The 14,995-nt window shown below is 43.4% G+C and overlaps 1 long non-coding RNA gene across 3 annotated transcripts in view; it reads left to right on the top strand.

The window, feature by feature from the left end:
• Window positions 1-14,339: 14,339 nt before the first annotated feature.
• LOC111557339 overlaps window positions 14,340-14,995 on the top strand; it is a 243,063-nt gene continuing 242,407 nt past the window's right edge. The window contains exon 1 of one of the 3 annotated variants that reach the window (XR_006588441.1): window positions 14,340-14,693. This is a non-coding gene — a long non-coding RNA (uncharacterized LOC111557339). The remainder of the gene's footprint in view (window positions 14,694-14,995) is intronic. The other 2 variants (XR_006588439.1, XR_006588440.1) reach the window with 2 other exon arrangements.

Here is a 14,995-nt window from a genome sequence, read left to right as displayed (position 1 = left end):
GAGTGGCCAATGACCCCGGGCTGGGACCTCGAGTAGGCACTGCCTCCATACAGAAACCTGAATATGTAGATTTCCATTAAAATAATTTTTCAAAATGATAAACTCATTTACCAGGCTACCAAGATAAATCTGCTCCTGGGAATTGCATTTTGGTGTGCCTGGGAGCAGTCACGTGCTGGAGAGTTGAAAGGTGAGTTGCATATTCTCGCTGCCTTGTTCCCTGCCTCTCTCCCTCCTCCCTCTCTCCCACCATCCCTCCCCCTTCCCTCGATCAATATTGGCGATCTCAGGGAAATCATGAAATCGTATTGGCTTCTTTGTGTATAATTTCATTGGGCTAGATTAAAGCAGATTTTTCACGTTGTTTTTCTTAATGATGGTTTGAGGTTTTGTATTTCAACCTAAAACCCATTTAAAAGGAAAATTAATGTGCATGTTTAGTCAGCATCTTAATTTTTACTAAATTAGTCTTGCATGCCCTTTCCCATTCTTTCTAAAAAGGAAAAAAAAATTATTTTCTACCCGAAGATAATTTTAAGAATATCAGTTTTAATAAGATTTTCAAGCGTGTTTTAAAATATCTTTGATGTTTCTTTCTCTAATAAAAGGAAGAGTTGCTTTCTGACTGTCCCTTGTTTAGCACACGTACTCTAACCTTCAGAAGTTGTGTAACTCAGAATTTTTTTTTAATTTGAAGTTACGCTCCTCTTCCCTCCTCTCCTCAGCATTTGATTCACAAATAGACTGTGCAGAAATCTGGTAGCAGGAGTGCTAGTTCGTGACTATTAAAACGTGGACGGTTGTACCAGCCATTATATCAGGATTAGGATATCCATTTCTTAACATATCACATCCCCAGGTCCAATTTTCTTCAAAATCAGACACTTAAATGAGTAAGAAGTCTGTAAATAAAATGCAGCTTTGACAACAAATGTAAGCTAGTGCGTTATAAAAGAAACAACTTTAGTTAACAATTATGGGAATAGACTGGACATTTTTACTGTCAGAGCTTTTCATATGTGTTTTCACATTAAAAAAATTTTTTTAGGCTCTGAGAGGGAGAGAAAGGTGAACATTCAATTAAAAGAGACCCTATAAATTATTCACCAAAAAAACCCCACATTAAAATAAACAGACTACAAGTAAACCCAATCTGGACAAGGGGCCCAACAGCTTTGTTTTTACTAAAAACAGTAACCACAGCCCAAATCCCAAGAAGAGGGGGGGGCTGTTTATTTCTACCCAAATGTTCAAAATGCTGAGGAAGGTTTTGTGTTGGGCAGAACACATTTGTGCTGCAACTAGGTTTATCAGAGCAATACAAAAAGACATAATGGTGGGTTGATTTGGACTATTTTATTTTTGTCCTTCCCCAAACCATCTGGCGTGTGAGTGTAGGGGTATTGATCAGGATCTGTGAGCTGCAGACCCCATGCCAATCCATAGCGTTTCTGGCAATCAGTGTCGCCCATGAATTGCAGCTGTCTGTGCAGCTCCCGAAAAGAAATCTTCAGAAAAGTCCCCCCCTTATCAAACACTTCATCCGTTCAGGGGTAAGTCAATATCATTTCTTTGTCATTCCGTGGGCGAGGATTATGCAGGAGAAAGTTTTTGTTGTCCGTGGTAGCTGCTGCTGAGCCTGTCTTTTTTTTTTTTTTTTTTTTTAAAGGAAGGAGAGCAATTTTCTAGCCATTGAATGGTAATGGTTTTCCAGAAAGGCCTCAAGCGTTTGTATGAATCGTACAACAAATGCTGTCTCAATATTGTGGGAGAATTTTAAGAGGAGGGGGGAAATTCTTATGTTGCTATACACAAATCATAATGGTGATAATAGAGGGTTCCTTTTAACGACGGAAAAATTTCTCCTCCCCCCCCCCCCTTTTCTTCCGGAGCCTATAGTGATGAAGACACCGCAAGTCTCTGTGATTACACTTGCAGATGGACGGTGGGTGCTTGTGGCGGAAAAAGGAGCCTTCGGAATTGTGGCTCTGTTTGATATCTCCATTAGCTTCAATTTTATTCTGCCCGAAAGCGCAGGCTGAGCACAGGGAGAAGAAAACTAAAACCGAAGCCCAGCACCACTAACTCCCTTCTGCCTCTCAGCTCAGAAATTCTCTGACACTGCAGATTCCAGTTAAATCTAGGAAAGGTGTTTGTTTGTTTGTTTGTTTTCCCCCTAAGTGTTTTAGATGGTGAGGCAAAACGGGTCCTTTTTCTTGAACTCTCGTCTCCCCTGCGTCGATCTGGTTAAAAAAGGAAAAGCCAGTTTACTTGTAAGCTGCCAGGGACGGCCCTTAACTTTTTGGTCGACACTCTGCGCCGGGGTGGAGGAGCACTTGGAGTGTGTTAGTGTTCTTCCCACACTCAGCTGGCCTCTTAGGAAAAGAAAAATGAAGCCACAAGAGTTCTGGCAGCTGGGGGAGCGTTCTCTCGGGGCCCCCAGAGCAGTGCCTGGATTCGAGGGTGGGGAGCATGGCTGCGGGGCCAGTCCAGCGCGGTGGCTGGGCTGGGGCAAAACCCACCACAGCCTCAGTAGTCGGGCGCGGGGAGTGGGCGGGCTTGGGGGCGGGGAGAAGGAAGAGGAGACCCCCTAGCCGGAAGAGAGTTAGCACCTGCTCCCGGGGCTGCGGGTCTGGAAGAGCAGCGACAGCCAGAATCCCTAACTCCGCAGGTCTAAGTTGCTAGAGCGTCCACCTGCCTAGTTTTAAAGAAAGACTGGGACTAGGTCTGCAGACCTTGATCGTTCCCCCTCCATTCCCACAGACAGGAGATTGTTGGAGTTTTGTGCTCTCAAGGACACACACACACACACACATACACACACACACACACACACGTACACACACATTTCCGTCTTCCCTTCTTGCCCTCTCCCGGTTTCCCGACCCCTCGCGGGAGGAGTTTGGGCGGAAGTAAGAGCCTGGGCCTCTGAGACGGACAGAAGGTGACTGTCGCCGTAGTTGAGTGCTGGGATTACCCAGGATATTTTTCTGCCCCCGAATTCGGGGCCCACCACACAACCTTCTCTGGGGCCACCCTTCGGTTCTGTTTTCGCGGCTGCTCCCAGTGCAGAAGCTGGTGGGAGATAAAAATTAACGGTTGGAGAAAATGAAATTCCAAAAAGTGAAGGGGAATTTGAGGATTGGAAACTGCAGAGATCAGAGGGCTTCTTCTTCTTCTTCTTCTTTTTTTTTTTCTGGGGGAATAGTGGGGAAGCGAGGAGCCCGGAGCACGGCTTTCACAGGAACACAGCTTCCTCTACAAGAACGTTGCGCTTGTATAAAGCAACTTGTTAACCTGAGAACGAAGATGAGTTTTATGCTCACCGGCCTTCCTTCCGTACCTGTCCTACGATTTCTCTCCCCCAAAGCCCTGTAGCGTCGGTTTCGCGCTGTGTGGATCCGCAGTCGCGTTTCCTTTTAACAGTGGGTTTCCAAAAGTACAATTCGTGTATGCTTAAAATAAAGTTTTTCTCTCCTCCCGTTGTCACCCCACAAAAGAGAAACTGGCGTGAGGTCCTTTTGTTCAGGCCAAGTTGCGCGTGAAATCTTTTTGTTGTCCTTTCAAAGGGAAGGCAAAAGTTGCAGTTGACGGTAAAAAGGACAAATTTAACTCTCTGAAAGCGGAGCTGTTTTCAAGTTGCCCTGAGACACTAAACACGGGCATCGCTTTTTATTTATTACCTTCTTAAGACGATCATTTATTTGCTCTGGACAGAACCACTTTTGATTGAGGCTTCAATATTGTTTAGGCATTAATACAAATACCTAGCACTTCCTCTCTCTAGGAAAATAGGAGAGTTTAAAAATTTTTGTGTAATTTCAGTTGTCTCGGTTACCATGCAATCAGAAAAAGGGCACAGAGTACTGAAAAATCAAGAGTTAGCCAGCTTTTAAACTTGAGAAATATTATTTCCGATTTCTAAAGATAATCTATTTGAAAACTAACAAAACCAATCGAGGGGTTTAAAATATTCATGCGAGTCAGGCTATCTCTTTTAAAAGAAATCACATGGTATGTATTTTTTAGTTTCCGTGCATATTAGCTCGGAAAGTAATTAAATGACCGAGTGAGTCTGAGATGTTCTTTCAAGGTAACACGATCAGAAGTAATATAGCACAGTCAGATTATTTCAGGAGCGTTTTATTTTGGAAAATCGCTTCGATGCTACTTTTTAGGAATTTTGAATTGTTTCGCTTCCAAACGTGTAAGAAAAAGCAACTCTGGCCGACCACAGGGTTCAGACGAGGCTGTTTAGTTACTGTGGGGGCCGTGGTGGCTCGAGGAGCGGGACACGGTCCCCGCGGGCCATTCGGACCCGCGCCGGGGGCCGGGCCTGGCCAGGCACAGGTGGTTTGGCCGCTTCTGGAGAGCTCGGGCTCCAAGGGCGTCCGGCTGCCCCGGCTGCGAGAGAGATGCGGCGACGCCCCTGACTCGGGAGAGACTCGGGAGACCTGTTGGCCGCGGCGAAGCGGTGCTCGCGCCGGCCGCTCCGGCGGCGCAGAGGCGGGCGTCGAGGCTGCCGGCGCGGAGTGGCGGCGCGGGAGGCTGCGAGCGGCTCCCCAGGCTGGCCGTGCCCTCGCCCGGGCTCCGCCCGCCCTCGCCAGCCCCGCAGAGCCGGGCGGCCTCGGGCCGGAGGCGAGCGGCTTCTCGGGGAGGGGGCTGCGCGGCCCCGCGGCTCGGGAGGCGGAGGGAGCCGGCCAGGATTGATGTCTAAATCAATGCCGTTTCTAGGCGCTTCTCTCTGCTCCTCTCCATCTTCCTCAAAGGCAAATCGCCTCCCGGGGGTGATTTCCTCTCCCTTCGCAAAGTCAGCGTGAGGAGAGTGGAAAGCGCAGCCCCACGCGAGGCACTGCGGGCCAGGACGTTCCGGGATGAGCCCCCAAACGGAGCTCCGCGGCGGAGCGCCCTGCTTGTCCCCCGGCCACCACCCCGCTTACTCCCCACGCCGGGATATTCCTTCCTCGCACGGAGTCGCTCTCCCAGCCGCGGCACGGGGCGAGGCCTGTCCCCTGGTTGCCCTCCTGGCTCCCAACTGGGCCCCCAGTTTGTTGGGATCTGGTAGGGGAGACCCCTAGTCTCCGACGCCAAACCCGGCTCTGCTCAAAGCAGGCCTGGCTGCTTCTGATTTAATTATTCGCTGATGAATTAGACAGCTGCAATTGTCGTGAAAAATCAGCGGTCACTATTGATTCCTGGAGCCAGCGGGAGCGGGGAGGCCGCGGGGGTGCGGGGAAGGGAGGGGAGTGGGCCCGGCCCACGGGGGCCCTCGAGCGGGTGCCCTGGCCTGACCCCCCGGCCCCGGCCCGGGTCGCGCACGCGGCAGGGTCGGGCCACCGGGATTCGGGCTCCTCTCCTCGAGCTAGGCCCGGCGGGGGGAGGGGGGGGGGCGCGGGCTCGGGGTGGGGGCTGCGCTCGCCCCTTTGGGAGGAGACCTTTGGGAGGCGAAGACGCTGGGCGGGAGGTGGCGAGATGCTCCCCCGGGGTCAACCGGGCTTCCCCCAGCAGGCGCCCCAGGCCTGGCGCCCGCGTTCTGGAGGCGGAAGGGCGGACCGCGGACGCTTCCGGTCCCCGCTCTCGGGGCGCGGGTTTTGTAGGACCGCCGCCCGCTCCAGGCCCGGCCCCGCGAGGCGCACCGGCTCGCAGGGCCGCCGCGGGACGACGGGCCCGGGACGCCGGCTCCGAGCACAGGCCGTCCTCCTCGTGGGCAGGGCGCGCCGCACGCGGTCCGTAATGGTGAGTTCCCGCCGCCGCAGCAACAAGTCTGGGTGTCCTCGAGGCGGGACCCAGGAGCCCCGAGGGCAGCGCGTGCGCCTTGCTTCTCCTTCGCTCAGGATCGGGGCCAGGAATGTCGTCCTGAGGAGGAATATCTGTGCGTTCTCAGAGCAAGGAGCCGACGCGGTTGTGTGGACCCTACGTGCTGAAGGAGCCATTATGGTTCTATTGACACGAAAATGTAGAGGGACTTGATACATCCAAGTAGTGTGGGAATAGCTCCCCCCCTCCCCCAAATCTGTATCAGAAAAGCACTGGAAGCCAGGGGGTAGTCTTTCGGTGTGTAGATTTTGTGTTCTCCTCTTGGGTCGTCTTTACATCACAGTTTGAAATGACCACATTGTATAGGAATCACAAATTATACAGGAAATGCATAGGCCACGTGGAGAGTTTCACAGTCCTCATTCCCGATGTTTCATTTTTCTCTTGGTCTCTTCATAAAACTACTTTTAAGTGCTTACTACCTACTTTTCTTGGCGAAAGGTGTTCTTCAGACTTTATCCGGAAAGGAGTTGTGCTCAGGCTCCCTGGAGATCAGATATAGAGTCAAAACTACATTGCCTGCTTCAAAATCCATGGGGCTGAGTACAGGTCACTGAACACAAAATGGCCTTTCCTCTCTTGCTTACTGAGATGGTTTAATGGATTTTGTAATGGTATCGGACTGGGGAAACCTGGTCTCGGGGCTTTGTGTCCACCTAAACCAAACACAACGCACTGTGTTAAATTCTTTGCCTTATCAATGTAAATCTGTAACAAGGAAGTGGAATTTCTTAGGGCAATTCTGAAACGTCATGTTTTGATACACATGTCTCAAACATGGTTCCTGAGTCTAAATGTGAAAAGTCCTCAGAATTTTCCATTTAGTTGATTCTGGGCTTGAAAGATTTCTGAAAATCCTTTGAATAGTATTCTACATACATGTGCTACAAAACTATGATATTTAATTTTCAGTTTTTACTATTAGTCCTTCCCCTCCCCTTTTAAATCAGGGGGTTTTGTGTGGAAGGAGTGAGTTATGGTTGATTTCAGCTTTCAGGGGAGTAGAGGAGGGGTGAATGGAAACATTTTAAAGAATTCACAAACCAAGTAAGGTTAAGTAGCGTTATCTGATTAAAGCAAAGATTTTTTTGTGTTATAAGGGGACCTAGTTTTTGTCTTTGCAGACACAGCTCCTTCAAAGTCCCTGAACTTTTCCACCCACTGTGTGCCCCGTGAATGTCAGCTCATATCTGAAGTTTCAGTTGCCTTTTTTTTACACCTGTTTTTTGATGCTGTTTGCAAATCTAATTTCTTTTGAATAAAATTATTTCACAGTTTTTATTTTTCGGGCTCATACTTAGTTTTTCTCCCTAGCTCTTATTTTAAAATTCTCTTTCAAAGACTTTTACTTCATCAAATTACTTATTACTTAAATGGCGTTACTCATAGCGGTAACCGACACCATGAGGTATCATGGCCGACTTTGGTAAATGACGTCTAGTCCTAGTTTAGCTAAAATAATAATTTTTTTGTACTTGACTCTTGCATCAAGAAGAATTTACCTTTGTTAAATATCGCAATTTAAATATTGGAGCATAAGTGGGGTAGCAACCAGATGCAATAATCAGAATATAGGCGAGTTCTTGAAAACTCTAAGTGTTATACAGAAAATTATGATGATGGTTAATTGATTTATTCATTGATTTGTTCATTTAAAAAATATTTATTGAATGCCTACTATGTGCATGTTAGAGCTGTTGGTATAAACAAGAGAAGCTGCCTTAAACCAACTGAGTATTTAGAAAAGAATTTTCATGGAAGAAACCAGGTAGCTCACAGAAGCAACAGAAATGCAAGAGGTACAAGCTTGGAAAACAAGTAAGGACCAGGGGAGAATAGGAGCTAGAGCAGGGTCAAGGTCACTCCATGCAACAGACAGCCTCTGCTGGTGCTGCTGTCTCTGTTGCTGCAGCCAAGAGTAACTTCTCTGCTATCCCTGTATTTTTACGTTGCCTCTACAAGAACCAGCTGGATGCCTCCCTAACTATGAGAAGGTGAGAAGAGGGTCATTGCGTTCTACTTACACTGCATACTGTAGGGAGTTACTTTAAAATAAGAATGATATTTGGATCAAGGGCAGTAAAAAACCCCCAGAAAACAAACAAAAAGCACCCAGAAATATGTTACCACATAGGTGCTGGGGATAGAACAATAAACAAGTTATATATGGACCCTACCCTCATGAATCCTGTATTTTAGTGGAATATTTTATCTCATATTTTAAAATATTCATATTTATAATGCTTACTATTAAATAATATAATCTTTAAAATACATTTAAAATATTTATACTTTAAAATGTTTTATACTTGCATGAATTTTTATATTCTTTGTATAAAATAAGGGAAAAAACAGTTATTCAGATACCATCTCAAAGTAATGGGCTAACTTTCCTAATTTTCTTCTATTTTTTTTTTTTTTAATAGAGAGCGCTGAGTGGGAGAGAGAGGGGCAGAGGGACAGAAAGAGAGAGAGAATCTTGAATGGAAGCCAAAGTAACTTTGAGAGAGCAAGAATCTTAAGCAGTCTCCACGCTCAGTGTGGAACTTGAAACGGGGCTTGACTAGGGGCTGGATCCTATGACTCTGGGCTCATGACCTAAGCTGACATTAAGAGTCGGTTGCCCAACCAACTGAGTCATCAAGGCGCCCCTATTTATTTTGTTGTTGTTGTCTTTTGGGTATGGTTGGATGTTGGTCAGGAGGCACAAGTCAGAAATTACTGATGTAGGAGGTGCTGTGTCAGGTCCATCACCCTCAGTCTCAAGGTCAAGAGTGTGGTGGAAACAGGCTCTGGAACTGGAGAAAGGGCCCTGTATTTTGGTCCCAGTCCTGTTCTTGTCTCCTGTGTGATTGTGGTCTACGTTCTGTAGATGCTCTCTGAGGTCCTCTCCATACTTCCAGTCTGATTTAATATAGATCCCCTTTTATCTAAATGGGGTCTTTATGGTGATTGCCTTAATTTTCTGAGGGCTTTCTTTTAGCTATTCTAAAATTAGTTATGGAGCTTACCGCCTTAAAAAGCTATTTCTGATGGGATACATTTGTAATGATTAACTTCATATTCCAAAAAGCTTTTAGGATTTTCATTTTCATAAATGAATTTTCTTTTATTTCTAATTGCAAGTGATTTAGTTCAGTGAATGGGCTTGTTGCTTTCGGTTTCAGATTACATTCTGGGTTTTTCCTATCTGTAACTAATTTTCAGACTAAGAAAGGCAGAAGGAATAGAAGACAAAGTGAGAGAACAGAAACTGTCATGATTTAAAGTAATTGGGGAGTCTAGAATTGCTTCAGAGATATGTTTTTTTTAATATATATTTACTACAGATTGTTGACAGGTATTGCTTTTGAAGAGAATTTTAAGTTTTATGTGGGCAAAATTACTTGACGGAGCAAAATCCTTGTTTAAACCCTATTTCTTCAAGGTGGAACCATGGTGATATTTACTATATCATCAAAGCGTCCTGGCTGGAAAGATGTGGGAACAGTTTCAAGGGTCATGTTTAACATTAGGTTTGTTACACAATATAAGCAAACAGTGGCAACCCTGGATATTTTGTATTCTTGGTATTCTGAAAAAAAAACTGGGTGTCAAGCAAATGAACCCATATTAAACCAGGGTCAGTTGCTTTGTACATGAGCCCTATGTATGACCTATCTTATTTTATTTTAAGTTTTTTAGAGTAACCTCTACACCCAATGTGGGGCTTGATCTCACAACCCAGAGATCAAGAGTGTCATGCTCTATCGACCCACTGACTGAGCCAGGCAGACACCCTTGTATGACCCATTTTAAAAATGAATAATCCCTTGGCAAATCAGTCATTTAAAAACATATGTACTAAAAATATTGATTTTTGCATTTTGGGGTTGCTGACAGTAGTGGGTGTTTGGGGTGGGGTAGGTGGCGCCAAGTTGGCAGCATGAGGAATCATATCTATAAGAGTTTATTGATCCATAATGGGGTAAGATTTTTTTCCTCTGTTAATTACCCCTTTCCCTATGACATTTCAAATCCTGCTCAGCCTTTAATATTGTGTTTGTAAACTTTCTGGGTGAGATCCTTAGTAGGAAATGGATTTTATGTTGCAACCCTAGCACATATATATGCACATTTCAGGAATGAGAGACATCTTTTTCAATGCCCTATTGTAGTGAAACCTGTGAAATTAATTACTAAAATGTAGAGCCTGGTGTGATGGTTCTGAGATGTGTTATTTTCTTCTCTGTATAGCATTTGTTTTTCTTACTGCTCATTCTGTACCTGTCAGGTAAACCTTGGAATTATTATTTGTGTATGAAGTTTATTGCCTGTTTTAGATGTTACGCACTTGAGGATGCCATCCAGGAGGGAAGTCTCCAGTGGCATGCCACAGGGCTCTTGATCCTATCTTGTTCAATATTTTTATTAAAGTCTTTACTGAAGGTGTCAAATTTGTAGGTGACACAAAGCTGTCAGCCGTAGCTAATATACTGAAAGGTGCAATCGAGATTCAAAGTGAAATGTAAATGTTGGAATGAAAACTAACATGATGTAATTTAACAAAGACCAGTACAAAAGCCCTTTACTGAGACTGACAAATATAAATCAAGGGAGGTTCTTGGATTGTGACAGCAGTGCAGTGTGAAAAGATGGGGAGATTAATTTACTATAAATGCAAAACAATCCAAAAGTATTATGCTGCGTGCACGCGCGCGCGCGTGCACACACACACGTAATCGTAGGATGTGTTACTAAAAACATGATATATAGCTTACAAGGAAGATAACAGGTCCCCTGCATTCTGGGCTGGAGATTTATCTAGCTCTAGCTGCCTTGCTTTATTTTACACATTGATAAGTTAGAGATTAGTATGGGCTCTCAGGATGTGAGGGAAGAGGAAACTATACTTTATGTGGAAGAGTTAGGGCAAATGTTTAGCCTAGAGAAGAGGCAAATGATGTGGTATGTGATTGCCACTTCAAATATTTGCCTAGCTGTCACATGGCAGACAGGGTAGAGAAGTTTTTCCTGCTCCCTGCGGCAGTGTTAGGACTAAAGGGTAAAAGTGACAGAATATCTGACTTTGATCCTAATAATTAAGGTTTTCCAAGAATGCAGGGAGTTGCCACATGAAGGGGTGAATTCTTCACCCATAGGAGTATTTTGCAAAGGCTGAGTGACTGTCTGGCTCGAATGCTTATTAGTAAGCATCAGCTGAATTAGGTGGCAGATTGAAATAGATGATCTCTCTGGTTGAATTCAAGAATTTGCTGAGTTGAATGTTAAAAAATTTTTTTGAAAGTGATTTTATATAGATTTAAAGAGAGAGAGTGTTACTGCTATTCAAGCTTGTACGATTTTCTATCGTAAGGCACTATAAGTCCATTTACCCTTTCATGAAAAATACAACTTTGTTTCTTATCTGCATTTTTAAAATCCAAAGAAAAGCTTTGAAAACCAAAAGTGTCTTTTTAACATTCTTATTTTTTAATGTTTTTTTTTTTAAATGTTTATTTATTTTTGAGAGAGAGAAAAAGAGAGAGAGGAGGGAGGGACAGAGAGAGAGAGAGAGAGAGAGAGAGAGAGAGAGAGAGAAAGAGACAGAAGGTCTGAAGCAGGCTCTGGGCTGGCAGCAGAGAGCCAGATGTGGGGCTTGAATTCACGAACTGTGAGATCATGAGCTAAGCCGGAAGTCGGTCGTTTAACCAACTGGATCACCCAAACGCCCCCCAAAAGTGCTTTGAATCTTATGTTGAAAGCACCTTAAATAAATGGATATGAGATTGTTTTAGTGTTTATTATACTCAGAATGAGCATTCATTCATATCTCTGCAGAAATATTTTGTGTTTGATTACAGGGTACTGACTCAGATCCTGCTAGTGGTTGTGTAATATACGATTTTTGCCACTAACGTCTTTCAAATATCTGAATAATTTTCAATTCTAAATCTATCTCCAAAGAATTTGGGTAAGGGATTGTTATTATTAGCTATCCTACAATTAGATCTTGTTTCCTCAGGGTAACTTGAATCCATTGGCCAGAAATCTACTTAAGCTATATTACTTCCCCATGCTAGCATGATTCTCAAGAACTATTATCTGATCTCTAAAACTTGTCACAGGAGGATTTTGCTCTACGAGCCAAATTTATACTCTATAGTGAAACAATTAAGTTGATCTGCCATTTCCATATTTATTTTATGAAGAGGTTGGTGGCAGAAATTTTCAATGTCAGGGGTCTCCTCCCAAAGCATATTTGATATTACTTTAGTCTGGCACTGGGTGACAATATCACACTTTTCTGGTCTAGCTGGACGATATCGTAGGATCAGTTAATGGCTTTCATTTTACAAATCTTTTCTATAACTATTACTCATTCTGTAGACATTAATGGAACACCTACTCCCATCTAACCCTCGCTAGTCAACAGTGTTACAAAGATGAAAGAGATCAAGGTCGCAGCCTTAATATGCTCACACACTCATTCGATCCTCAAAACAAATCTGCTAGATAAGCAGGGCAGCTATTGTTGCACTCATGTTAAAGATGAAAAAATGGGAGTCTCACGGAAGTTAAATGACTTGCTTAGGGTCACACGTCTAATAAGTGCTAGAGCAGGACTTGAATGCAAGGCTTTCGTTCAGAGTCTACTCACTTTTCCAGACACAATGAGAATCTGTTGTTTGTGATACAAAATGTATCTTCTCCTCACCCAACCCTGAGGCTGCTCAGAATTTGAGCAGCCACTTCCGGTGTTTGGAAAATGCATTGTGAAATGAGTTTTTATGAAGGTGGGTCTCCACTTCTTACTATGAAAGCCAACATGCCAACTCTCCCTTTTGTCAGCCTGTGGCAGTTGGGACTCAGGAAAATCAACTAAGCTCAGCCAAGTAAATACACTTCTCTGGAGGGAAGACACCAAAGAACAAAAAAAAATGGGGACAGCCTAGAATAAGTGCAGGTGAAGCTGGGGTGGCAGCAGCAGCTTATCAATCAGGCTGGTTCTTTGGCTATGATTCCTTATATTTAAACTTCACTGATTTCAGACCGTTTTCTAGAGTTGGCATCCTCTTTGTTCTATTCTGTGAGCCATCTGATTTCCTTTCACTAAATTTGTCGGCAAATTTAGCCCGAGTCAGTTTCTGGTGTTTCCAAGCAAGAGCTTTGACCAGAAGAGATCCATTTTGTAGATGCGGTGATGGACATTGGTCCTATTTTGGACGTATTTTGAAAAGAGACTTGACAGGATTCGTTGAGGGACTGGATATGGAATGTGAGAGAGAGGAGTCAAGGGTGACTTCATAAGTTTTGGTCTGAGTTATTGAAAGAATAAGCCCGCCATCAGTCTCAGCTCTTTATTAACTACAAACCACCCCTAAAATAGCGGACTAAACCAACTACCATTTTGTTATCTTTTAAACATTTTATTGGTTTGGGCTTTTTACAGTATAATGGCTGTGCGTTTTGAAAGGGGGAGCTTCCTGAGAGTGAACATTTCAGAACCAGAAGGGAGCTGCATGAGCTTTTCTGACTGAGCCTCAGAACTCACCTAGTGTCACTTCCACCATATTCTGTGGCTAGAATTATGCACAGGCTCATCCAGGTTAAAAGAGATGGGGACAATGAGGTGTCAAAGAACTTGAAGCCATGATTGAAAACTGTCATGCCATTTACTAGGGAGTTAGTTCTAAGAAAGCTTTCTTTCTTTTTCTTAGAAGCTCCTAGGGAAAGACAGGGAGAGGAACAAGCTGAGGCGGGGAGATCATGTGTTCGAATATTGTAAGTAGAGATGTCTATTAGGTGTTCAAGAGGAGATATTTGGTAGGTTAATTGGATGAGTCAGGAGTTCAGGTAAAAAAAAATTGAGGCTAAAGTTATAAATTTAAGAGTTGTATATATAAACATGGTTTGTCCAGTCATGAGACTGGTTGAGAAAGATTGTCTAGAGATGTAGCTTTATAATGTTTTGAAACCAGGGAGTGTAACGCCGCTAGCTTTGTTGTTTTTGCTCAAAATTGCTTTGGTCATTCAGGGTCTTTTGTGGTTCTAAATGAATTTTAGGATTATTATTATCATTATTATTATTTTTGAGAGAGAGAGAATGAGAGAGAGAGACAGAGAGCAAGCAGGAGGGGCAGAGAGAGAGGGAGACACAAAATCCGAAGCAGGCTTCAGGCTCTGAGCTATCAGCACAGAGCCCAATGTGGGGCTTGAACTCATGAACCATGCGATCATGACCTGAGTTGAAGTCGGATGCTTAACCTACTGAGTCACCCAGGCGCCCGTTTTCTATTTCAGTAAAAAATGCCATTGGGATTTTGATGAGAATTGTGTTGAATCTATAGATCACTTTGGTAAGTATGGATATTTAAAAAATATCAGTTCTTTCATTGCATGAATATGGAATGTCCTTCTATTTATTTGTGACTTTTAAAATTTCTTTTGTCATTGTTTTATAATTTTCATTGTACAGTCTTTCAACTCTTCTATTAAGCTTATTCCTAAGTATTTTACTTTTTTGATGCTATTGCAAATGGAATTTTTTCTTAATTTCCTTTTCAGATAGGTTGTCAGTGAACAGAAACATAACTAATTTTTGTATGTTGATTTTGTATTTTGTTACTTACTGAATTTGCTTACTCTAACAGTTTTTGTTTTCTATGTACAAAATCTTATCATCTGCAAGCAGAGATACTTTTACTTCTTTCTTTCTAATTTATATGGCTTTATTTCTTTTTCTTGCCTAATCGCTCTGGCAGGATGTCTGGTACTATGTTGAACAGGAGAAATGAGAGTGGGCATCCTTGCCTTGTTCTGGATCTCAGAGAGAAAGCTTTCAACTTTTCATTGCTGAGTATGAGCTTTTTATAAGTGGATTTTATTGTATTGAGGTAAGCTTCTTCGATACCTAATTTGTGGAGAGTTTTTATCGTGAAAGGGTATTAAATATTGCCAAATACTTTCTTTGCATCTATTGCAATGATTGTGTGGTTTTTAGCCTTCATTTTGTGAATGTGGTGTATTACATTGATTGATTTGCATGTGTTGAACCATCCTTGAATCCCAGGGGTAAATTCTACTTGGTCATGGTGTGTGATTCTTCTAATATGCTGTTATATTCAGTTTGCCAGTATTTTGTTGAGAATTTTTGCATCAATGTTTACCAGGAATATTGGCCTATAGTTTTCTTTTC

This window comes from Felis catus, chromosome D3 (genome assembly GCF_018350175.1).
Source record: "Felis catus isolate Fca126 chromosome D3, F.catus_Fca126_mat1.0, whole genome shotgun sequence".
Classification (NCBI taxonomy): Eukaryota; Metazoa; Chordata; class Mammalia; order Carnivora; family Felidae; genus Felis; species Felis catus.
Note: the sequence above shows the minus strand (reverse complement) of the source record. Positions and strands in the feature narration are given on the sequence as shown.